The sequence below is a fragment of the Pantherophis guttatus genome, chromosome 2 (assembly GCF_059756535.1).
Source record: "Pantherophis guttatus breed Tessera chromosome 2, ASM5975653v1, whole genome shotgun sequence".
NCBI classification, from domain to species: Eukaryota; Metazoa; Chordata; class Lepidosauria; order Squamata; family Colubridae; genus Pantherophis; species Pantherophis guttatus.
Window position 1 is genome coordinate 289,398,625 of NC_142064.1, and position 23,827 is coordinate 289,422,451.

At 42.5% G+C, this 23,827-nt stretch overlaps 1 long non-coding RNA gene and 1 pseudogene across 2 annotated transcripts; one reads left to right on the forward strand and one right to left on the reverse strand.

Annotated features, from left to right (window-relative positions):
• Window positions 1–975: 975 nt before the first annotated feature.
• LOC148116095 (uncharacterized) lies at window positions 976–5,390 on the forward strand. The gene is made up of 2 exons (XR_015731850.1): window positions 976–1,098; window positions 1,498–5,390. It is a non-coding gene; the product is annotated as an uncharacterized LOC148116095 (long non-coding RNA).
• A 1,246-nt stretch (window positions 5,391–6,636) lies between these two features.
• On the reverse strand, window positions 6,637–21,750 carry LOC117660146 (uncharacterized; annotated as a pseudogene). The gene is made up of 6 exons (XR_015731842.1): window positions 21,673–21,750; window positions 20,842–21,447; window positions 20,487–20,601; window positions 18,282–18,349; window positions 16,964–17,093; window positions 6,637–10,632 (listed from the first exon to the last, which is right to left on the reverse strand). The product of XR_015731842.1 is annotated as an uncharacterized LOC117660146 (transcript).
• Window positions 21,751–23,827: the final 2,077 nt, after the last annotated feature.

The window sequence follows — 23,827 nt, forward strand, 5'->3', positions numbered from 1 at the left end:
CTGAGCTTGATTGTGTTGTTGTAGACCTTTCATTAGCCAAACGAGGGAAGATCCTCAGTGCACCAACCAACCTCAGAGGGCACCAAGGACCCCTCAATCCAACTTGCATCCACTATGTCAAATTAATATCTGTGTCAACCAGGATGAATGCAGAAGCAAGGAACCTTTTTTGGTCAAAGATCTCTTAGGATGTGATGGAATAATGACAATTGTCTTTCAAGCAAGGGGCCAGAATGAACAGAAGCTGAAACAAATGCACAGGCAAAAGATGTTTTTCAACCATTAGGACTTGGTTTTTCCTCATCATAGTTTAGCTTTCTATTCCTTTTTCAGGATCTTCCTTTTCTTTCATCAGAAGAGACCGGAGGGATCCCTGCCCTTTCTTCTCCCCCATTTGCTGAGAGGCTGAGTGAATTGTTTGGGAAGGGCAGCTGCATGTATTGAATTAAAGAAATAAATTAAAATCATTTCCCGGATGGTGGCCTTCCTGCCTGTGTCCCATTTGCCTCCCCTTCAGGCGGGAGTTCCCAACAACTGCAAGACACAAGCTGTCTTTCCCACAGAGACTCCTGGTCCTCCTCTTCTGACCGCCCGGCTGTTTCTGACAGGATTTGCACCCTTTTAAGGCCTCCCACAATCTCTGCTGAGCCTTCAGGGCGGCTGTTCTTGAGGGAAGCGACTTTAAATCCTCCAGAGAGATTTTTTCCATCTCCACAGAGGGTTCCTGGACAGGAAAGAGAGGAAGATGGAGAAAGAAATTGAGAGGGCCATTTCCTCTTACTCCCAAGCTCATCATCCCTGCCCTCTCCCTTCCCCTCAGACGCGCTCCTCTTTCCCGCCCTTTCTACAATCCTGGCACTTTGCCCCTAATCCACCAGGGGGAGCCCTCTGCTAAAAAGGTAACGTCATGCGTTTCCCCATTGGTTCGCCGGAGGGGAACGTCACAGCTACCTTTCCTGAGGAGGCCGGGGAGGTAATGACATCACAAACACTTGCCGCTCTAGGCCTCCGCACTCGCTCTCCTTAACCCCTGGGGCTCCACAGGAGGCGGCGAGGTTGCGGGAGAGTCTGGCGGGGGGAGATCCAGACGTTCCCCGGGTGAGTTGGGGGCTCTTCCCGGGCAAAGGGAGGCGCAGGAGGGAGAGATTCTCGCCCGGCCTTCCTTCGGCTTCGATCCCGGGTCCCATGCTCCCCAGCCGCCCTCTCCATGCGAAGAGCCCGAGTGGGGGGAGGGGAGGGTCGGCCTTGCGGAGGCCCAGCAGGAGGGGAGAGAAGCCGGGCGAGGAGGAGGCAGGATTCGCACCAGGCTCCCTGTCTCCGGAGGGGGAGAGAAGCGGGGCGGCCTCTCCAGCTGCCTCCTTCCCGGCCCTGCTCGGGGGCACCTCAGTCCTGCGCTGGGATGAGCCGCTTGGGGCTCCGGGGAGGTTGGGGGAAGGTCGCTCAGTGGCTGAATTCCACTTTCTAATTCTTAATATTCATTTTTTCTTCCCATCTCAGATACAGAAACTGGAAGCCATTTGAAATCCTTGGAAACCAACATTTTCCATTCCTGTTTTATTTAGAGTTTGGTGCAATTAAATAAGCCAGTCGTGGTTTCCTTAACAAAGAATGATTGAAGTGATATGAATCATTACTGGACTTTTTGTGAGAAACTGAAATCAAAAGTTGATGATTAGATATGGGATTATGGAAATAATGTAGACAAATGTTAATTTTAGAGTAAGAGTTTGATATATTTTTACTTATATCTGCACCAAAGAAAGTTGGAAGTTCTTTTTTTTGCGGTTTTCCTTTTTTTCCTTTCTTTCTTACACTTTCACTCTTTCTTTCCTGAGCCTTTTTTTTTCCAAATCTTTTTTGTTTATTCCTTAGCTTTGTATTTTTTTGATGTATGAAGGATCAAATACTCAGCCATTGTAATTCTACATTCTTTATATACAGAAATCATACCAAAGTTTAGAATGAAACCCACTGGGAACCCTCTAACTAAAAAGTGTTTATCGAGAGAAGATAATATTTGTAGCTCAGGGTTGAACTGTGGGGTCCTTGGTGCTCTCTGAGCTTGATGGTTTTTTAAAAAAAGTTTTTTATTATTTTTTTAAAATCATGAACATAAAACACATCTTTTCAAAACAAAGCTTTTGATCCAGTCACAAATTAATACAAATCACTAACAAATCTTAATTTTCAATTAACACAACTTAATATTTTACTCAGTTATTTCCCTCAAATCTGTCTATTTAACTATGCCATTATCCACAAAAACCCGTTACTTAAATCTTAAATCCTATCCAATTATCATTCTTTTTCTCTTTCATTTGCTTAGATGGATATATTTTAAAAGTATAAATCATACAATTATTATAAACATTCATAAAATATTTAATTCCAACATAATCATTTTATTTTTACTATTGAGCTCAACATTTATAATCTTTATTTCTGTTATTAAACCTAACATTCATTTCATTTTAACTATTAATCTCAACATACGCCTCCTTATTTTGGCTATCCCACCTCATTTTATCTTAGCTATAAAACCCAGCATCTTTATCTTTGTTAAACCAATCATTTTTATTTCTTGACTGTTAAACAGTTCTTGTATCTAGTTGTTCTGGTGTGCAGTGCTCTATAGCGTCGTTTTGAGGGTAGGAGTTGAAGTTTTTGTCCAGGATGTGAGGGGTCTAAATATTTTCACAACCCTCTTTTGACTCGTGCAGTATACAGGTTCTCAATGGAAGGCAGGTTGGTAGCCATTGTTTTTTCTGCAGTTTTCTCTGAAGTCTGTGTCTGTCTTGGGGGCAGATCAAAGGGGGGGGGGTCATGGCTGCCTTGGAGGAGAGTAAGGATTTCTTTTTGCCCCCTTCGGATCCTACCTGGAGTGGGAGTGTCACTCCCCCAATCACATGGGGTCACTGTCGTGCCCACCCCTCCCAAAAGTTTCTGCCTTTTGAGCCCTTCCTGGCAAAGAGGCAGCCGAGGTTTTCTGACCCACCATAAATAGCAGAAATACCTGTGCGGCTTCCCCCACCCCGCATTTTGGGGGCAGAGAGGAGTCCTGTTTGCCTTTTGTAATGCAAGCCTTCCCTCTCCTCCCACTCCCATTCTGGAAATGAGGGGGGAGATGGAGGGCTCCCCCAGATCCCCTCCTTCCTGGGGATGATGCTGTGTTTCTCCTAGGGAGGGGGAAGCAACATGGGTGGTCTGAAACTCGTTATTCCCCCCCCCAGTAGATGGATGCAAAGGGACGGCAGGGGAACATGGGGCCACGGCCTTCCCCCGTCCCTTGCTAGGATTCCAAAGACTGGATGAGGCCTTTGCAAGACCCCCTTGAAAGTCCCAGCATGAGGTCCCCCCCAGAAGAACCCCACCCACTCACTAGGCAGTGCTCGTGCCTTGCATAAGATCTGAGTCAACCAGGATGAATGCAGAAGCGGGAAACCTTTTTCAATCAAAGACCTCTTATGATGTGATGGAATAATGACAGATGTCAATGTAGAGTGTGTGCGATAAGCTTCAGGGTGAACATCTTGTAAGATGAAACAAATGCATAGGGAAAAAAGTATTAGCACCATCTTCTTGTCTTTTTATGGTGTGTCATAATGTTAAAGTAACCTAAAATTAAGTAACTAAATTAAGTACATGGTAAACATGCATAAAATTTTCTTTGTTGCATTAAAACTTACTAACCCACTAAAGTGTATGGATGACCTTGGGGGGGCATATTTCAGCTGCTGGTTGGTTGGTTGAAGCTGTTTTTTCAAATATCCTTATTAAATATGTCAAACTGGAGAAAAAAAGAAATAGATACAGAAAGGAAAATCAGACGTTACTTCCATTTTTTTAAATGGATTTTTGACCACTTTTCCATACTTTTAGATTTTGTTTTGCTCACTGTAGCTAACCTCTGTATGTCATTGTTGACTCCAAATCTGGTTGAATGTTTTCTTAGAAATGGCGCCTTCACCTTTTCTTGGTTTGCTTTTCCTTTTTCCTTTTCTTTCTCTCTTTTCATTCATGGTCTAATAATATATCCCTGCCTTAAATTCTCCAAGGGGCTTAAGCTTCCTTTGTTGTGGAATGGAAGGACTAAAAAACATTCCCAGGTCAGTCAGAGACAGCTTTATTGCGCAAGGTTCAGAGCCAGATTTGTACCTGAAGCTTTGAACAAAGAAAGAACTCTGATACAATGGTTTTTATACATTTCTAAGACAAAGGATTCAGTGAGATCATACATTTTCCATATATGATTAATCATGAGATCATACATCCGATTTTCCCTCTATGGTTACATACACTGGATAATAAGTTCATCTAATTACTTAAAGCATTAATCTTAGTTTACAAAATTATCTTAGCTGCACAACTTTTCTTAAGTGCTCAGAGTTGCTAATGGGAGAGTTACTACTGTCCTTGGGTAAGTTTATTGGATTAAGTAACTCTTTGTAACACCTCAAGAACAGCCGCCCTGAAGGCTCCACGGAGATTGTGGGAGGCCTCAAAAGGGTCCAAATCCTGTCAGAAACAGCCGGGCGATCAGAAGAGGACCAGGAGTCTCTGTGGGAAAGACAGCTTTTGTCTTGCAGTTGTTGGGAACTTCCGCCTGAAGGGGAGGCAGATGGGACACAGGCAGGAAGGCCACAATCAAGAAAATGATTTTAATTTATTTCTTTTTTTATTTCTCTAATTCAATACATGCAGCTGCCCTTCCCAAACTATTCGTTCAGCCTCTCAGCAAAGGGGGGAGGAGAAAGGAAAGGGACCCCTCCGGTCTCTTCTGATGAAAGAAAAGGAAGATCCTGAAAAAGGAATAGAAAGCTAAACTATGATGAGGAAAAACCATTTTTACATAGGGATTCAGTAGGGAATTCACCTCAAGAAATGTGACTAGGAAGGTTAAGACCTTTGAAGAATTTTTTTTTTGAATTTTTTTTTATTTTAAAACAAAAACAAACATAAAACCATCATTCCAAACAATTACAGACAGTGAGTCGAATGGTACATATTCTCTTGTGCATAAATCCATTTCTAAAATACCAATTTATAACAGAAATTTTTATCTTTTATAGAAAAAAAAAGCTTCAGATATTTTGTCTTTACATCAACCCCCTATTTCATACTTCAATTCCATGATTTATTATCTATCCATTGATAAAAGAAATCCCTTATCAAGTAATATCGTTTATCTTCCTGTTTTCTAATTTCAAATGTCAATTTACTCATTTCAGCACATTGCATAATTTTCTTAATAACATCAGTAGGTAATTTCTCTCTTAATTTTTAGCAAATACAATTCTAGTTGCTGTTAAAACATTCACAATTAAATATTGCAATTCTCTGCTGTATGTTTCTGGTAAAATCACCAATAAAAAATCTCTGTTTAAAGTCAATATGTTTGTCATTTTTTCCAACCACGTGTGTATCTTAGTCCAATATCTTTTAGCTTCTATACATGTCCACCACATATGGTAATATGATCCTGGAGTCTGATGACACTTCCAACATTTCTCCGATTTATTCTTGAACATTCTGGCTACCCTCGTCAGGGGTAGGTGCCGCCTGTAAAGCATCTTATACAAATTCTCCTTATAAGCTGTAGACATTGTCATTTTATAATTCTGAGACCACAATTTTTGTCATTTCTCTAAATCAATACCATGACCAAAATTTTCCCCCATGCTATCATTGACTCTTTAACTTGTTCTTCTTCCAATTTTACCTCTAACAAGTATCCATATATTTTTTTAATCACATAGTCATCAGAACCCATTAAAATCTTATCTAAATTAGTCATAAACCTTCTTGTTTAAGATCTTCATATCTAGAATGTATTTGCAAGTAAGAAAACCAATCCATTTTGAAACCTTGTTTTTCTAATTCTTGCCTCGGTTTAAGTTCACTCTTCATTAATTCACTATATCTAACAATTTCTTCCCTTCTGAATACTACTGAATATGAAAATGCTTCAATTGTAGATACCTGGACTGGAATTTTCAGATAATGTTGTTTTTTAATCTTCTCCCAATTCAATAACAGAGCCTCAAGTATGTGCTGTCTTCTAAAATACCCCTGTATTTTTGTTCCTTTATACCACAAAAAAGCATGCCACCCCATCAACAAATCATGCCCTTCTAGATTCAATAATCCAATATTTCTTAAATTTATCCATTCTTTAATCGACATCAGGCTTGATGCTTGATAATAAAGTTCCCAATTAGGTAAACCAAAGCCTCCCCGTATTCTAGCATCTTGTAACAACTTCAATTTTATCCTCGCCTCCTTTCCCTGCCAAATATATTTTAACACCATTTTATTCAAATCTTTGAAAAAATCGTTCCCCAATCTAACTGGAATTGTCTGGAACAGATACAAAATTCTAGGCAAAATATTCATCTTAATAGTTGATATCCTATCAATCAAGGAAAGCTGCAAATTTTCCCCTTTCGCCAGGTCTGTCGCCATCTGTTGCTTAAGTTTATTATAGTTACTCCAAGCCCCTTGGAGAATTGAATGCAGGGATATATCATTGGACCATAAATGAAAAGAGAAAAAGAAAAGCAAATGCAAAACAAGAAAAGTTGAAGACTCCATTAAGAATTTGATGCATCTTTAGCAAGTAATTACATGACTAGTTACTTAATTTTAAGTTATTTAATGTTACGACATACACATTGTTCACCCTAAAGCTTTCTGCATGCAGTCATTATTCCATCACATCCTAAGAGGTCTTTGGCCTAAAACATTTCCTTGCTTCTGCATTCATCCTGGTTGAGACAGTGATTAATTTGACACAGTGGATGGAGGTTGGATTGAGGGGTCCTTGGTGCCCTCTGAGGTTGGTTGGTGCACTGATGATCTTCCCTCGTTTGGCTAATGAAAGGTCTGCAACAACACAATCAAGCTCAGAGACCACCAAGGACCCCTCATTTCAACCATGAGCTACACATTGTCTCCTTTGTTGGCAGGCTGGATTATTTTTGGTATCTGGACATCCCAGAGAAACTTCCCATTCGCATTTCTGCGTGTTTCATCAGGAAGGACTGAAGTAATTTTTTGAAGTAGTTCTTAATTACATCTTATTTTGGTCCCCATTGATTTCCAAAGATCTTCCTTCTCGATTGATCCTTTGCAATGTTAGCACACCAGAGTGGTTTTCATTCTGATATCCTGGAGTATGTCTAATTTGGGAGGGAGGGAGGAGGTCAGAGCCATCATTTATTGCCATTGGAACTTCAAATGGTTACTTAATAAATTATTGTAAATCAGGGACTGCCTGGGTTGGCCAGCAGGCTGCCTACCTATGGGAACTTAATATGTGTCTACATATCCCTACCACTGCTTTCTCTTTCCTTCTTTTCCACAATTATGTGAAAGTAGTTGCCATGGCACTGAAACAAGGATAACTGCAACGTAAGTAAGCAGTGTGGCCAGGCAGCTGGGAAGGCAGACAAAATTCTGAGATGCATCACCAGATGTACCACCCTCAGCAAAAAGGAGCTCCTATCCCTCTACATAGGGCTTTAGTGAGACTCCATTTGGAATACTGTGTCCAGTTCTGGAGACTTCACTTTAAAAAGGTATTGATAAGATTGTGTGAGTCCAGAGATGGGCAACACCAGGGAAGGCAAGGAAAGACCACCACAAAATAAGGAGAAAGAACCTATGAGTTGCATTTTCTAATTCAGCATCACTATAACCCCCTTTTCCTTATGGTTTTCTTTCTCTGTTATTACTTGCATAAAGTGAAACGGTGGAAAGGCAGACTGTGACAATAGTAAGCAAAGGAAGAAAAGCTGAAACAATAGTAAGGATTCAGGACTAATTGCATTTCTGCCTGCAACTCTGCTCTAATGGATATACTCCCGCTGACCAGTACGCTCCCATAGAGAGGGGCTCCTCCGGGTGCCGTCGGCCAAACAATGTCGACTGTCGGCCCCTAGGGGGAGAGCCTTCTCTGTGGGGGCACCTACGATCTGGAACGAGCTCCCCCCAGAGATACGGAGGATCCCGGATCTGCGCACCTTCCGTCGCGCGCTCAAGACTTTCTTATTTCAGCAAGCCAGCCTGGCCTAAATCTTCTCCCCTTTTTAAATGCAAATTTTAATTTGTTTTTAAAATATTGGGTATTTTAAATTTGTGTCAGCCAAATTATTTAATTCATTTTATTCTATTTTAAATTTTTGTACTTATGTGTTTTATTTTGTGGATTTTCACCGCCCTGAGTCCTTCGGGAGAAGGGCGGTATAGAAATTTAATAAAATAAAATAAAATAAAATACTCATCAGAGGGAGTTACTGGAAATGTATCACTTAAATACTGGCATCCACACATCACTTTGAGGGCAAACGATAACCTTAATCTCCATTGATACTCATCTTTCTTTTAAAACCTCCTACTTAGCAAAAAAGCACCAGAATGGATTGAGGATTCCAAATCAAAATCAGAATAGAGCTGGAAGGGAACTTGGAGCTCTTCTAGTCCAACCCCCCGCCCAAGCAGGAGACCCTACACCATTTCTGACAAATGGCAGTCCAATCTCTTCTTCAAAGCCACCAGTGATGAAGCGCCCACAACTTTCGAATGCAAGCTCTTCCATTGGTTGATTGTTCTGTCAGAAAACTTCTCCTTATTTCTGGGTAGAATCGCTCCTTGATAAGTTTCCATCCATTATTCCTTGTCTAGCCTTCAGGTGCCTTGGACCCCACCCTCTCTGTGGCAGCCCCTCAAATATTGGGACACTGTTATCCTGTCTCCCCCTGGTCCTTCTCTTCACTAGACTAGCCATGCCCAGTTCCTATAACAGTTCTTTTTTTAGTATTCCGGCCTTTAATCATCTTAGCTGCTCTTCTTTGCTCTTTTTCCAAAGTTTCAACATCTTTTTTGTAATGTGATGACCCAAAGGGGATGCGGTATTCCGGGTGTGGTCTTACTGAAGCATTATGAAGTGGTAGTAATACTTCATGTGATTTTGATTCTATGCCTCTGTTTATAAAACCAAGGATTGTGTTCGCTTTTTTTGGCTGCTGCCACACACAGGTGATTCATGCTTAATTGATCATCCATTCCGACTCCAAGGACCCTTCACAGTTACTATTATCCAGCCAGGTTTCAGGTAATCTGTTTTTCCTGCCCAGATGTAAAAGCTTACTTTTCTCCACATTAAATTTCATTTTGTTGGATTCTACCTTGTCTCGTTTGGATCTGAAAGGCACAATATGCATAAATACCAAAATCTATAGAAATGTGGTGGATCAGTGATTAGAATGCAGTACTATAGGCTAATTGCCCCCAGCCAGAAGTCTAAGTGGAATTACTATTGCTATACAGTTTCTTCTGAGTGTGGATCCTTTTATGAGAATTAAGACTAACTTTCCGAGTAAAGTCCTTTCCACATTCCATGCATTTATACGGCTTCTCCCCTGTGTGGATCCTCTTATGGCGAATAAGACTACCTCTTTGAGCAAACATTTTTCCACACTCCAAGCATTTATATGGCTTCTCCCCTGTGTGGATCCTCTCATGGGAAATAAGATTACGTCTTTCAGAAAACATTTTTCCACACTCCAAGCATTTATACGGCTTCTCCCCTCTGTGGATCCTCTCATGGCGAATAAGATGACCTTTCAGAAAACATTTTTCCACACTCTATGCATTTATATGGCTTCTCCCCTGTGTGGATCCTCTTATGGGAAATAAGATGACCTCTTTGACCAAACGTCTTTCCACACTCCATGCATTTATACGGCTTCTCCCCTGTGTGGATCCTCTTATGGTAAATAAGATTACGTTTTTCAGCAAAGGTTTTTCCACAGTCCATGCATTTATACGGCTTCTGCCCTGTGTGGATCCTCTTATGGCGAATAAGACTACCTCTTTGAGAAAAGGTTTTTCCACACTCCATGCATTTATACGGCTTCTCCCCTGTGTGCATCCTCTTATGGGAAATAAGATGACCTCTTTGACCAAACGTCTTTCCACACTCCATGCATTTATACGGCTTCTCCCCTGTGTGGATCCTCTTATGGGAAATAAGAGTACTTCTTCGAGCAAAGATTTTTTTGCACTCCATGCATTTAAATGGCTTTTCCCCTGCCTGGATCCTTTTTGGGGAAATAAGATTACGTCTTCTGAACCTTTTACCAGACTCTCTGCATTTGTATACCTTCTCCCCAGTGTGAATCCCTTCATGGGAAGTAAGTTGCCTGCTTGTTCCAAAACATGTTCCGCATTCCAAACATTTGTAAGGCTTCTCTTTTGTATCTGTCACTTTTTGAGATGTAAGGAATTTATTTCCAAGAGAAGGAATGAATGTCCCATTGTAACTTTGTCCATTGTGTTTTCTTATAGCATCTTCTCCTTTGTTTTGGCTTAAATAGTGTTCTTTTACTTGTAATTTAGCTTTGATTGGCTTCACACTTTCACCAATATATTTTTTCCTTATTTTCTCCTGTTGGGCAAGAAAGTCTTGCATCGGACCATCGGTGGAAGATGAGCTTTCCTGATTCCAATCATTTGACTGGTTTCTATCATGGGTTTCTGGTTCCATTCGAATTCCAAACTTCTCCGTTCCATCTTTAGCATTGATCACTTGGAACAGTTCACAGGAATTTTGATTCTCCTGCCCATTATTACCTTCAAAGCAAAAGAGAAATGAAAATAATAACAAGGTTAGAGAAAAAATTGGATGAATTTAACAGAGGAAAGAATACTAAACATTGAAGGATATGATTTGGTTTACGGTTGGCATGCTTATCGATTATATGACAAGAGAGTGGATAAGACTTTTAAAAGTCACATATTAAGGAATGCTTTATTGCATGTCTGGAAAAAGTACCAATATTGTCACGAGTGTTTTCAGGATTGCTGTGGCTACTTGATCAGTCACAAACAGTATGGATTCAATCAAGCCATCTCCTGTTTGCAATTACCTGCAAGCCTTCCCCGTCCTAGTTAATTGCAGGTTAACTCCCCATATAAGCAAGGACCTTTCCGCTTTCTACTTGGGCCTAGATGCTGTTTAGGCCTAGATGCAGAGCTTCTGCTGGAAGCTGGATGCAGAGCTCAGTACAACGCTGCAGAAGGGAGGAGAACACAGATAAGGAGTCCAGACGCTGTAGCAGAGATACTCCTACGGAGGCTTGCCTTTTGCTGATTTGAAGCACGCAAGCCAACTTCTGAACTGTTGCTGCTGGACATTCTCCCTCCCAGGAGCTTCAAGCTACGTTTGCTGATTGAATTGTTTTTTCTTCAGGTGACTTTTAGCTGTGAAGTTTATGCTGCTGCCCTTCTACTACCTCGATGATGTATCGACACGGAAGCTGCTTAATGTCATGTTAGCTTTTTTCTCTTATGGACTGTTTCGGTATTGTGGAGAGGAATCTAGGGAGATAGCCTGGCTTCACATAACCAAGATAAGACTTTGTTATTAATGTGCCTTTTTAAAGATATAGTGCTTTTTAAACATTTTGAAGTAAATTATATTTTTATACAAGACTCCTCTGTCAGTTTTATTTCAGTCCTAGTGTGTTTGCTCATGAGCTGGTTCACGGTTCGGGGACACCCCTCAACCCCATTCCCTAACAAATATAAATTAAATGATAAGTTACCAATGTGGACAGCACCCAGACACGCGATAGAGAATATAAGTCTAGAGCAAAAACAAGATGAGATTATATATAAGGAGTTTCTTTATAAAGAAAGAGGTATACTACAATTAAAATCTATGAATCAAGTAAGAGAAGAATAATTAAAACATGGTTTCAGTATGGTCAGCTGCAAGCTAGATAGAGAGAAGATAAAAAAATCGGTATTTTGCAAGAGGATGAGAACTTGGTAAAACAAATTACAGATAAAGGCCAAACGCATATAAAAAGGTTGTATAATGCATTGGTTGAAATAGATTCAGAAACAGTGCTAGTTAAGGACTCTATGATAAAATGGGCACAAAATATTGGAGAACCAATAATGATGGAAACGTGGGAAAAAATATGGGTTAGAAATATAAGATTTACGCAAGCCCAAAATTTAAGAGAGAATTTTTATAAAATGTTTTATAGATGGCATTTAGATCCTAAAAAGCTAGCCTGTATGTATCCAAGTTTACAACCTAAGTGTTGGAGATGTGAATGTGAAGATGCTACGTATTATCATATATGGTGGACATGTAAAAAAATTAAGGCTTTTTGGATAAAAATATGGTGGATAAAAGAAAAAGATAAAATTTACCCCACAGTTCGTTTTGGGGGTATATTTACAGACTGCATGGTTATAGAGATTAAGCTGATTTTAAATTTAATAACAGCAGCTAGACTTCTGGTGGCGCAGTACTGGAAGAAGGAAGATTTAACTACTATTGAGGAATGGATGTTAAAAGTAGTGAACCTGGCAGAGATGGCAAAAATTTCAGCGTACTTGAAAGATCATTCAACTGAAAGATATGTACTGGAGTGGAGAAGATGGATCGACTATATTCAAAACAAGTATTAGACTAAAAAGCTTCAAATAGCCTATGAATGAAATATTTAATCTAATCTCTAGTATATGTTTATAGGTTTTTTTTTAACTATGTGGAGTTAAAGACCAAGAGAGAACTTGGAGTCTATAAAATGTTAGCATATTTTAGTTTATGATTGTTAAATGCTATACCCTGTATTTGCTCTGGGAATTCCGGGAAGGGGGGTGGGGGGAAGGGGGAGGAGGGGGGGTGAGAGGGAGGCGGGAAGAAAATGTTTGTATCTTTGATAAAACTTTTTAATTAAAAAAAAAAGAATAAAAAAATTAGCATTGATCACTTGGAACAGTTCACAGGAATTTTGATTCTCCTGCCGATTATTACCTTCAAAGCAAAGGAGAAATGAAAATGGTAACAAGGTTAGAGAAAAAGATCAAACCGTACAAAGTCAAGTGAATTTCCTTCTGAATTTTTCCAAAATTCCTTTATGTTTGCATGCTTACAGTGGTGTGATATAGACAGGATTTCTATATTCATGAGTCCTAAAAGCTTTGAAAATATCTAGAAAACATCTCTTTCTTTACAATTATCTATATATGTGCAAATCTCAATCAAAGTCTGTTTTGAGCCATGGAATAATTAGGGGAAACACCCAAGGAGGAATAAGGAGAAAACTTATCGGTTAATTTCAGCAGACACCTGTGAGAACTGAAACCCTTTTTAAAAAAGCTCCTTCTTTCCCGGTGTACTTTGGAGCCAGGGGTGGGTTCTAAATTTTTTTACTGCCGGTTCTGTGGGCATGGCTTATTTTGTGGGCGTGGCTTGGAGGTCATGTGACTGGGTGGGTGTGGCTAGCTGGTCATGTGACCGGGTGGCCATGGCTATGTGTATAGGGACTACTCAGAGGGCTGAAAAAAGTCATTTCTGACAGGTCCTCGCAGTTTTGACTGGTCCTCACACTTATGACCATCCTCACATTTATGCCCGTGCAGCATTCTTAACAACCATGTCACTCATTTCACAACTGCTTCTCTTCACCATGATGACAAGATAGGGCGAAAAACGTAAAATGTGAGGACAGTCGTAAGTTCAAGGACTGGTCAAAAGTGCAAGGACCAGTCAAAAATAACTTTTTCAGCCCTCTGAGTAATCCATATGCACAAAAGGATACAGCAATAGAGAGGGATGAAGGAAGGAGAAGAGAGGGAAGGAAGAGAAGGGAGGAAGGAAGGGAAGGGAAATTAGAGTAGGAGTGAGGGTAAGAGAGGGAGGAAGAGAGGAGAAGGAGAAAGGAAGTAGGGAGGAGAAGAAGAGTGGGGGAAAGAGAAAATAAGAAGGAAAGAAAAGAGAGAGGTGGTATGTTTGAGGAGAAAGATTGCTGTACAATAAAAAAGATGAAAGGGAAGAAAGCCAACCCCAAACAAATATAAAGATATTAAGATAAAGAATGAATTGTTAAAACTTTAAAGAATAAAAGAGAACAAATAGCAATAAATAGCAATAATTAGAAACACACATACAAACATACAATGTATTTTCTTTGAACAGAGTATTTGCCGGTTCACAAATTTAAACAGTGTTTAGTCATTTCAATTAAATTTACAATTCCTATATTTCCTTTTTGCCATATTTATTCATCTATTTTTTTAAAAAACCAATATTACCTCATCTCTAATCTTAATCAAATTCAATTTTTCCCTTTTATTCTATATTATACCCCTTCCCATTGTCATCTATTTTTATATCCATCCTCACATTGGTTAATTATGTAATTATGTAATATTACAGTTGTTTAATACAAATTCAACATTTTAATATAAATCAGTTAGTTATATAACTATCTTTTTTGTATATTAATCAATATGAACATGAATATTCCAATTATTTCCATGCAATCCAATTTCTTACAAATCAATTAATTATATTTACCAATAATAATAAACCAAATAATTTCCCCCATATATTCCTCCAAACCACAACTTAACCATTTCTGCTTTCAACACAATATACAATTAATAGTATCTCAATTATTACAATTCCCTAGTTAAATAGAGCTTTTTTTCTTTTGTGTTTTAAAATCTTGAACTCTCCTCTTTTGCCCTAAATTTCCCATTGTTTGCACCTACCTTTTTTGGTGAGCAAAAAGAAAAAGAAATCTCTCCCTGCCTCATTTTGTCACGTTGCAGCAGAGCCTGCTTTACTTTCAGTTTCGCTTTTTCCCTAGCATGGCTACTCATTTGTTTTCTTTTAACACTGATCAGCTGTAGGATGGCCCTTTGAAGCCGGCGGCAGGAGTTTAAACAGGTTTTTTCCCTCTAGCCATCAGCTAGGACTCAGGAGACAGCAATAGATTGGGAGTGGGGCCAAATAAAGGGTAAGAATAATGCGGGGGGGTGGAGGGGCAAGGGGGGAGAACCAGTTCGGTGATGTCATATCGTCACCGCTACCGGATCGCGAAAACCGGTGCGAACCGGGAGCAACCCACCACTGCTTGGAGCAGGTACTCCACCGCGTCTGTCTGGCAGGCAGGACTCCCGCTCGGCCCGTTCCTTGATCCCATTGATGAGACTTTGGAGCGAAGTCCCTTCCCTGAAGCCTCCCATTGGCTTGTTAATGCTCTTTGCACTGAGATTGGAAAGGTTGGGAGGCTTCAAGAATGGCTATTTTGCTGCCCCAAAGTCCCATTAGCTTGCAAGGGTTTTTTGGCCAGATCTGGTACAGGCTTCCGATTGCAGAGAACATAGGCCTAAACAACTTTAGTGCGAGATCACACAATATAGGAAGTACAAGATCTCACACTAATGATCTTGCAGGATCTCACACTGCAGTACTTTGGTCCTGTGTTCCCTATAAACTGAGGACTGCACAAGATCCAGGGCAAAAGTCTTTGAAAACAAAGAGGCCCCCCTTTGTTTCCAAAGCATTTTGCCCTGGATCTCCTGCAGGTCTTGGTTACCAGAGAACAGAGGCCTAAAGCAGTGTAGTGCGAGTTCATGTGAGATCAGTAGTGCCAGATCTCCCACTATTGATCTTGTGTATCTCTCACTACTTTAGACCTCTTTTTTCTGCAAATGCACCCAAGCAGGCAAAGGAACCGACGGCTCGCTACATCCTCATAACGTAAGTCCGAGCAGGATGGGGTGGGGGTACAGGTAGGATGATTGTTGTTGCAACGCCTCTGCTGCCATTTATAAGTGTGAATGACGGCCGTGGTGCTGTAACATTTGTAATTTCAGGACTGAGTCTTAAGTACTTGGGAGATGGCTAGGTCGTAACTTGAAACAGTCGCTTAGTGAACTGTCGTAACTCAGGGATCACCTGTATCCTAGGATGCTCTGAGTCACACTGCATGAGGCCTTTGTTCTTGAATTGGACTGGGAGAATGCTCTTCCATGGCCTGAGCGTGAACGTTCTGTTTTCACACAATTTGGGGAGGTTTCCGAGGACAAATGACAACATATTCTTATCACATGATCTCCAGGGGACACACAAAAGCACACCCCATTCTTCTCAACCTCCACAGATAAGTTCAAATAGAAATGGAAAAATACAGATAAGGAATGCCCCAAAAGGCATTTGGCTCTGACCAGCCAAGCTCTGACATTCCAGCTGAGTTGCCTGCTAATCAGGCAACTCAGCTTGGATCACCAGAGCCATGTAAAAGAAAAAAAGTTTCTTTTTTTCTCCCCCCCCCAGCCTCCAGCTTGCTTACCTTAGCTGCTGATCGCATGATGATCGCAATCCATGCATCAGCAAGCAACTGAATCTCCCTGCCTGCAATCAAGCTCATTGGTGAGCAGCTCTATCTGCAACTTTAAGACTTGTGGACTTCAACTCCCAGCAAAGCTGGCTGAGGTATTCTGGGAGTTGAAGTCCACAAGTCTTAAAGTTGCCAAGGTTGGAGACCCCTGTTCTATTGGGTAAGTTTTTTTCCCCTTTGGGAGCTTTAAAAAAAATAGTTAATTGGGTTTTTTTTTAGTTGTTCTTTTTTTAGACCTAGCCATTTAAAGTTTAGGAAGTTTTAAATTTAGCTGCTTTTATATAAAAATAAAAATAAAATAAAATAAAATAATATTTGTGCAGCTTTCTGAGATTTAGTGTGTTTCTGTAGTGTTTCACTCTAACTACACAAACACACAAAATCTCACAAAGCTGTATGTGGAATTTTGTCTGTGTAAAGTGTGAAAGTTGGTTTTTTGGGCTTTTTGTGGCTGTGCGAGGTTCCTGCTTGTTGCGGGGCCATTTTGAGTCTAGCACAGCTTTTACATTGAGGGTGAGCCAGTTGTGTTGTGTTGTTTTTTGTAGGTTAAAAAAGGGCAAAGAAGTGACATTGACTTGGCCACGCCCACCGTCACCTTACCACCAAGCCACTCCCTCTAATTAAGTCACACCCACAGAACCGGTAGCAAAAAAATTTAGATTTCACCCCTGATCTGATTAGTGATTTTTTAAATTAAAAACTATGTGTCATCTGTCTTCCTGAACTCTGTGATTTGGGACAAGAAAACTTACTGAGAGAGACCACGTTCCTATGGTTTTCAAGCATGACTTCCGAATGCAGCGCTTTCTGGTCAGGATCCAGCTGAGACCATTCCTCCTCAGAGAAATACATAGCCACCTCCTCGAAGGACACAAGACTCTCCTGAACACGGAAAAAAGAACAGAACAGGAGGATTCACAATATCTGTTCATCATCATCAATGATTTAGACAAGGGGATAGAAGGGGAACTCATCAAATTTGCAGACAAGACCAAATTGACAGGAATACCAACACTGCACAAAATAGGCTCGAGATATAGAAGGATTGACAGATTGGCACTTCTAACAAAATGAACCTCAATTGTGAGAAATTTAATGTGCTACATTTAGGAAAGAAAAACCAAATGCACTGCCATAGAATAGGTGATGCCTGGTTCTACAGTAGAAAGTGCAACAGGGATCTTGGAGTCCTAGTGGACAATCGCTTAAATGTGAGCCAGCAGCGTGCTACAGTTGCCAAAAAACACCCAACAGAATCATAGGTTGCATTAAGAGAGGGATAGAATCAAGATTACATGAAGTGTTAGTTCCACTTTAGAATGCCTTGGTAAGACCACACCTAGGAACTTTGCATCCAGTATTAGTTGCCATGATGTAACAAAGATCTTGTGACTCTTTCTAGAGAGACTTCTTTCTAGAGTGCAAGGAAGAGCAACTGAGATGATGAGGGGACTGGAGGCTAAAACATACGATGAATGGGTGCAGGAACTGGGCATGGTTTGTCTAGTGAAGAGAAGGACCAGGGGAGACATGGTAGCAGTGTTCCAATATTTGAGGGCTGCCACAGAGAGGAGGAGGGGTCAAGCTATTTTCCAAAGCCCCTGAAGGCCAGACAAAGAGTAATGGATGGAAATTCAACAAGGAGAAATTCAACCTGGAAACTAGACTAGACTGCCACTTGTCAGAAATGATGTAGTGAGGTTGGAGTAGATGACCTACAAGGTGCCTCCCAACTCTGTTAATCTGTACCTTAGGAGGTTGATAAATTACAAAAAGAAAGGTGGTGCAGCAGTTCCTGCCACTGTGATACGTTTATTCCTAATTCTCGAAGGACGTTAAAAGAAGTGCTTCTTGTAAAGGCAAATTTGGAGGAGCACCTAGCAGAACAAGACAACCAGAGGAAGCTATGCTGGCTGACAGCAACTTCAACTTGCTATTCTGCTCTCCATGTTGTGGAGGGACACAAAAATAACCCAGTCCAAAGAAGGGAATAGAAGGAGAGAGAACTCTGTATACCTTCTTCACTTCCTGAAAGGAGAATACAGATCTAATAACTTTTCCTTTTCTTACTTGATTTAGAGGTTCAGCCTCTGTTTGATCACCGTCATAGAAACCAGAAAATTTCATTCTTTGTTTCTCTGTAAGGAATAAATAATTTCAAAATAAATAATTAACAAAATATTTATTTTATTGATTTATTTTAGACAATTTATATGCCGCCTATTCACACGTGGCGACTCAAAGCGGCAAAAAAGAATAATCAACCCATATTAAAATAATAAAACTAATAAAAGAAGAATTATATAATACATTAAAATAATAAAATCACCCATACCCCTTGCCCCAGCGAAAGCACCTCACAGGAGCTGTTTAATGGGCTTCATCCCACTCTGGGTTTCCCAGGCTGTCTGGCAGAACCAGGTCTTCAGCGCCTTCTGGAAGTGCTACTGTGGGGGGCCATTCTAATCTCTTCTTCTAATTCTCATCTCTAGGGGGATGATGTTCTAATCTAGAGAGAGGGAGCTGCCACGCAGAAGGCCCTTCTTCTGGGTCTCACCAGGTGTGTCTTCCTAGGGGATGGCACCTGCAACATTCCCTGCCTCCGCACTGTTGTGGGTTGGGCAGATGTAACCGGTAAGAGATGGTCCCTCAGATAACCTGGTCCCAAGCCATGAAGGGCTTTATAGGTGACAACCAGCACCTTGAATTGCACCAGGAAGGAAATTGGCAGCCAATGCAGCACCTGCAGGAGAGGTGATACTTGTGCACACCGGGGTCTCCAGAAAACCATGTGGGCTGCTGCGTTTTGCACCAACTGGAGCTTCCACATGCTCTTCAAGGACAGCCCCATGTAGAGCGCGTTGCAATAGTCAAGACCGGAAGTGATTAGGGCATGAGTGACTGTGAATAGGGATTGTCGGTCCAGGAAGGGCTGTTTCTGGCGCACAACCCATAGTTGCGCAAAGGCCCTCCTGCACACGACTGCCACCTGCTCTTTGAGCAGGAGTTGTGAGTCCAGGAGAAGCAACAGATTACGCACAGAGTCTGTATGGGGTAGTGATACCCCATCCCAGACCAGAAGTGGCAATTCTCCCTTTGGCAACGAACTCCAAACCCAGATCTACTCAATCTTGTCAAGCTTTAGTTTCAACCCATTGCTCCCCATCCAGCCCCTAACAGCCTCCTGGCACTGTGATAGGGAGGACACAGCATCGCTTAACCCACCACGGGCTGAGTCATACAGCTGAGTATCATCATCATATTGGTGATACTTCAGTCCATGCTAGCAGATGATCTCACACAGCGATTTCATATAAATGTTACAGGAGCAGATAGTACCGAGCCCTGCGGAACCCTGCAAAGCAGTGGTGGAGGGCTGGATCTCTCCCCTCCTAACAACATTGACTGAGAACGGCTGCAGAGGAAGGAAATGAGGCAGGATAGCACAGGGCCTCCCACTCCCATCCCCTGAAGCCGCCCCAGGAGAATACCATGGTCGATGGTATCGAAAGCTGCCAAGAGGTCAAGCAGAGAAAGGATGGATGTGCTGCCCCATTCCACTCTAGCCAGAGATCACACAAAAGTGCGACGAATGCTGATTCAGTTCCAAATCCAAGCCTGAATCCTGACTGTTAGGGGTCCAGATAATCAGCTTCATCCGGAAACCTCTGGAGCTGCTGCACAACCACCTTCTCAACAACCTTCCCCAAAAAGGTAAGATTGGAGACAGGGTGGGATCCAGCGATGGCTTCTTAGGAAGAGGGTGGACCACAGCCTCCTTAAAATGCTGGGGCGCTACCCCCTCCTGTAGGGAAGCATTAATCACCGCCAGAGTCCATCCACCTGTAATCTTCTGGGAAGCTTTCTGAAGCCAGGCAGGGCATGGGTCTAAAACACAGGTGCTTGCACCCATTCATACTCCCTAGGATCCTGTCCACTTCTTCAGGAGCAAGGGGGTCAAACTGTTCCCAGATAAGATAGCAAGAAGCTTCCTCAAGAGCTTCTAGCAGACCAGCAACCACGCTGGCATCCAACTGGGAACCAAGTCGAGCGATTTTGTCTTCCAGAAAAACGAAAAAATACCTCAGCACACCACTTCAGGTGGACCTCAATCTCCTCCTTCCCCAAGAGGAGGAGGCTCACCTAAAGAGAGTCACTGGGCAACTATCTGTAGATGCAATTAGTGTGGAGAAGTATAAATAGGAGGAGGTATTGTATAGAAAAGAAGAGAAAGCGAAGGTAAGACTGATGGGTAATCAGACGATCTTCAGTTACCTCCTGAGGTGTAGTGACTTTGATCCTTCCAAGGGATCCTCCTGAAAAATAGCTCCTGAGGGGGATTTGATGGGTTCTTCTTTCCCTCAGGACCTCTGATCTCCACAGTGCAGCACTTCCAATAGGAGGAAGGAAGAAGCAGAATTAATGGACACCACACGACATAAAGTGGATTCCTATATTCAGAACGCCACCTCAAAGCCCCCAATATCCATCCATGTGGTTGAGTGAGAAAACAATGGAACAATGTCTTACTAGAATAGGTGGGACCGCCACATATTATGAATGTAACAGAAGTTTGGGAAGGAGGGGTGAAGTATTCAAACATATTCTCTACTCTCTATTGAACTCTTACCTGCAAGTCGACCTGCTCCTTCTGCTCCTCCATCTGGCTCAGGAGGAAGCCTTCCACCAGAGCCACCGCCTGGGAGGTGGTCTCTGCTCCACACTCCCGCACCCAGCTCTCCACCTCTGGGGGCAGAAGAGCCAGGAACTGCTCCAGAACCACCAGGTCCAGCATCTGGGCTTTGGTGTGCTTTTCTGATCTCAGCCATCGCCTACTAAAATCATGGAGATGGCTGCAAAATCCTCGGGGACCTTCAGCCTCCTGGTATTGGATGAAGTTCAAGGGCTGAACTTCTGAAGGGAGGAGGGTTTCCTCTTCCAGGATCTCCTCCCCAGTCCTTGTCCAGAGCTTCCCCCCCTTCCCAGGCTGAGCAGCTGAAGGGCCTTTTCCGCTTCCCTCCTTTCCAAAAGGTTGTGTCTCCATCCTTTCTCTGTCCTGCAGAACAACTGCAAATGGCTCCAAGGACTCTGGTGGGTCTCCAGATGCCTTTTCCTTCACGGGACCATTTCTGGTGCTGCAGGACTGATCCCCCCAAGGGATTCCGCTCTTTTTCTTCTTCCCCCAAGAGAAAAAAATTGCCTTGCAAAGATTTCAAATGCTTTCGACTTTGTGTATCTGAGATGGGAAGAAAAACAAATAGCAAGAATTAGAAAGTGGAATTGAGCCACTGAACAACCTTCTGGGCCTCCGCAAGGCTGACCCTCCCCTCTCCCCACTTGGGCTCTTCGCATGGAGAGGGCAGCTGGGGAGCATGGGATCTGCGGTTGAAGCTGTAGGAGGGCCGGGCGGGGATCTCTCCCTCCTCTGCCTCACTTTGCCCGGGAAGAGCCCCCAACTCACCCGAGCCACGTCCGGATTTCCCCCCCCCCCGCCAGCCTCTCCCGCAGCCTCTCCGCCTCCTGTGGAGCCCCAGGGGTTAAGGAGAGCGAGTGCGGAGGCCTAGAGCGGCAAGCGTTTGTGATGTCATTTCCTTCCCAGCCTCCTATGGAAAGGCAGCTGTGACGTTCGCCCTCCACTGGACCAATGGGGAAGCGCATGACGCTACCTTCTCTTAGCAGAAGGCTCCCCCTGGTGGATTAGGGGCAAAGTGCCAGGATTGTAGAAAGGGCGGGAAAGAGGACCGCGTCTGAGGGGAAGGGAGAGGGCAGGGATGATGGGCTTGGGAATAGGAGAAAGGCCCCTCTCCATTGCTCCCTGATAGAGAAAGGCTTCAACGTCTCCAGAGGCGGTACTTTCTCTATCTTCCTCTCCTATCCTGTCCAGGAATCGTCTGTGGAGATGAAGAAAAACCTCTCTGGAGGATTTGAACTCGCTTCCCTCAAGGACAGCCGCCCTGAAGGCTCGACAGACATTGTGGGAGGCCTCCAAAGGGTCCAAATCCTGTCAGAAACAGACGGGCGGTCAGAAGAGGAGGACCAGGAGCCTCTGTGGGAAAGACAGCTGGTGTCTTGTGGTTGTTGGGAACTCCCGCCTGAAGGGGAGGCAGATGGGACACAGGCAGGAAAGCCACAATCAGGAAAATGATTTTAATTTATTTATTTTTTATTTCTCTAATTCAATACATGCAGCTGCCCTTCCCAAACTATTTGCTCAGCCTCTCAGCAAAGGCGGGAGGAGAAAGAAAAGGGACCCCTCCGGTCTCTTCTGATGAAAGAAAAGGAAGATCCTGAAAAAGGAATAGAAAGCTAAACTATGATGAGGAAAAACCATTTTTACATAGGGATTGAGTAGGAAATTCACCTCAAGAAATGTGACTAGGAAGCTTAAGCCCCTTGAAGAATTTAAGGCAAGGATATATCATTAGACCATAAATGAAAAGAGAGAAAGAAAAGGAAAAAGGAAAAGCAGACCAAGAAAAGGTGAAGGCTCCATTTCTATGAAAACATTCAACCAGATTTGGAGTCAACAATGACATACAGAGGTTAGCTACAGTGAGCAAAACAAAATCTAAAAGTATGGGAAAGTGGTTAAAAATCCATTTCAAAAAATGGAAGTAACGTCTGATTTTCCTTTCTGTATCTATTTCTTTTTTTCTCCAGTTTGACATAAAATATTTAATAAGGATATTTGAAAAAACAGCTTCAACCAACCAGCAGCTGAAATATGCCCCCCCCCCCAAGGTCATCCATACACTTTAGTGGGTTAGTAAGTTTTAATGCAACAAAGAAAATTTTATGCTTGTTAGGAAGTACTTAATTTAGTTACTTAATTTTAGGTTATCTTAACGTTTTGACACACCATAAAAAGACAAGAGGATGGTGCTAATACTTGAAAAATATTTTTTCCCTATGCAATTGTTTCATCTTACAAGATGTTCACCCTGAAGCTATTCGCACACACTCTACATTGACATCTGTCATTATTCCATCACATCATAAGAGGTCTTTGACTGAAAAAGGTTTCCCGCTTCTGCATTCATCCTGGTTGACTCAGATCTTATGCAAGGCACGAGCACTGCCTAGTGAGTGGGTGGGGTTCTTCTGAGGGGGGGACCTCATGCTGGAACTTTCAAGGGAGTCTTGCAAAGGCCTCATCCAGTCTTTGGAATCCTAGCAAGGGACGGGGAAAGGCCGTGGCCCCATGTTCCCTTGCCGTCCCTTTGCATCCATCTACGGGGGGTGGGGGAGGGAATGACAAGAGTTTCAGACCACCCATGTTGCTTCCCCTTCCCTAGAAGAAACACAGCATCATCCCCAGGAAGGAGGGGATGTGGGGGAGCCCTCCATCTCCCCCCTCCTCATTGCCAGAATGGGAGGAGAGGGAAGGCTTGGATTACAAAAGGCAAGCAGGACTCCTCTCTGCCCCCAAAATGCGGGGTGGGGAAGCTGCACAGGTATTTCTGCTATTTATGGTGGGTCAGAAAACCTCGGCTGCCTCTTTGCCAGGAAGGGCTCAAAAGGCAGAAGCTTTCGGGAGGGGTGGGCACGACAGTGACCCCATGTGATTGGGGGAGTGACACTCCCACTCCAGGTAGGATCCAAAGGGGGCAAAAAGA